This window comes from Montipora capricornis, chromosome 10 (assembly GCF_036669925.1).
Source record: "Montipora capricornis isolate CH-2021 chromosome 10, ASM3666992v2, whole genome shotgun sequence".
In the NCBI taxonomy this organism is placed as follows: Eukaryota; Metazoa; Cnidaria; class Anthozoa; order Scleractinia; family Acroporidae; genus Montipora; species Montipora capricornis.
In genome coordinates this window covers 69,285,576-69,288,075 of record NC_090892.1, presented here as the reverse complement: position 1 = coordinate 69,288,075, position 2,500 = coordinate 69,285,576, and positions in this window count along the sequence as shown.

Here is a 2,500-nt window from a genome sequence, read left to right as displayed (position 1 = left end):
ATCCTAAGTAAATACGCGCAGAAGGCTCTATGCACAAAGACACCACTTATCAGGGGAGTGACAGGCAAGACTTTTACCGACACGGAAAAAAAAAACAAAACAAAAAAAAATAATAAAAGAAAGAAAACAAACAAACTAAACGCAGACCTCGACTGGGTTTGCCATAGGCAACCCAGTAAAAAATAAATGTGGTAGTGTAAAGACAAGTAAAATAGGGAAACGGTTCACGTATTTCTGGTTTAGAGCACGTCCGTGGCCCAAAAAGTCATGTGCTTTATAGTTAAATTTGTTTGTTTGTTTGGCTTTGGAGGGGCTGGAAGAGGGCGTCTGGAAAAGCAAGGAAGCCGGACTCCGGAAACGGAATTCGGAAACGGAAGCGGACAAATAAATATGAATGATTCAAGTTGGGAAGTATGATTGACATCAGTACGCCTCCTCCCTTCTCTCTGCATTCCTCTTAAGATGGATGATGATATGCGGAGCCCTTTTATGAAAAGGTACGAGAATAAAGAACTTAGTATTAATCATTCTTTTCAGTTAAATGATGTTCTTATTATACAAGACATATTTGCTTTTGTTTGTAGGTCGCCACAAAGGGGCGTTTGGAATACCAGGAAATCCAGAATTGGGATTCCATATTCCGGAATTTCATGAAGAAAGCAAGCCACTTATCTATATGTAGTAAGGGGACCCTAAAGATCATGTCAGATGTTGTCAGCAATTTTCTACCCTGCACCAACGGTTTCTAAGGGGGATTAAAACTGTGACCATCAGAGTTCAACATGGAAACGAGGCTGGACCTTTAACTGCTTCATAACTCTTGTTATGACAAAAAATACTCTTGTTTTGAACTGGAGTGTATCTGATAAATAACAGCAATAATACTGATCACATGACAATACTAACATCAAAACAAGGCTGGACCATCTAATGCCTTGTGGCTATTGTTATTGGCAACAGATTGCCTCAATATTCTTTATATTTTCTATTGAGGTGTAACTTAGGCTGCTCTGAAACATAACAGTAATATGTTGTCGTGTCCCTTCAATCATGTGAATGAGGTTAGATCATGAAGTGACTCTGGCGTATTTTGTACTTTTTATAACTTAGTCTATTTAGCCAAATGCAATTTTTTTTTTCACAACTCCGTGACAACATCAACATCAACATCAACACTAGAAGACTCGTCATCGCCATCCTTCGTAAAACAAGAAAATTTGGTTTTATCAAACGAGTCGATAAAAGTTGAATTACCACCGTGAAAGATTTGGAAAGCTGACGCTTCGAGCGTTTAACCCTTCGTCAGTGGGAATGAGCAAATGACAAATAGCGTCATGTCGCGAGTGAATGTTGAATAACGTCAGCGAATGGCGAAGGGATAATGCTCGAAACGTCAGCTTTTCAAATCTTTCACCGGCACGGTGGTAATTCGACCTTTATCAACTCGTTTTATAAAACCTAATTTTCATGTTTCACTCTCCCAGCGACGCAGCACCACAGTTCCTGTAGAAACTAGAAATTTGTGATCATTACTAGTCATTCTTCACTGTTCTACAAGGAGCATCTTGATAGAGCATCTTGATCGGGGTTGGACGCTGAATAATGAATAACGGGATTAACCCTTTCCCTCCCTTGAGTGCCAATTGGCACTTATAGATTTTACTCTGTCTAACGCCAGACGATTTTACTCGTCAATGGGGAACCCTTTGGGAGTGAATTAAAGGGTTAAATAAAAATGAATAATGAATATTTGGGTTTGGAAAATGAGGAATAATGAATATCACAGCCATGTCACTGGAATAATGAATAAGTGATTATGAATAATGAATAACCAACAGGAACTTAAAAACACTAATGAACAATTGAAAGAAACACCGTAAGAATAATGAATAACCGAGGTCAAATTATTCAGCTTCCATCCCTGATTCTTGAGATTGGTCAAAGAAGCCACGGCAGAAACACTGAACAGCATGTCAACACCCTGACAGAAGTAACAGACACGCAGCAGATAAAGGTCTCTATTGTTGACATTTTGGCAGAGTAGAAGGCACTTGAAAAACCTGACTGGACTAGAAAAAATATTGACATATGTGGGGTCACTTCTCCACGCAAATCTTTGAAAAGTACAGTGGTAGTGAAGGGGTGAAGCCTATTTGATGGGTTAGTCATTTCAATCGTTGTTCAATTCCAGCATATGGAAAGTTGAAGAGACATCCCTTATTAATGATTCAGCTAGACAACGATGAACATGTTACTTTTAGGTACTATGTGCAATCATCTTTAAAGACAGTGACACCAGTGACATGACACCATCCCTTAGGCGATTCCCAGGGATGTGTGAGAACATACTTTTTTGTGACTAGGAGGGGGTATCGTAACATACTTCTCAGCCCTAGCTATTGTTCGTGCTCTTGGACCTGGTAGAACTGCAGGCTACCTGGTTTCGATGCATGGAGTTGAGCCGATATCATGACTTGAAGCTTAGCACATACAATTAATT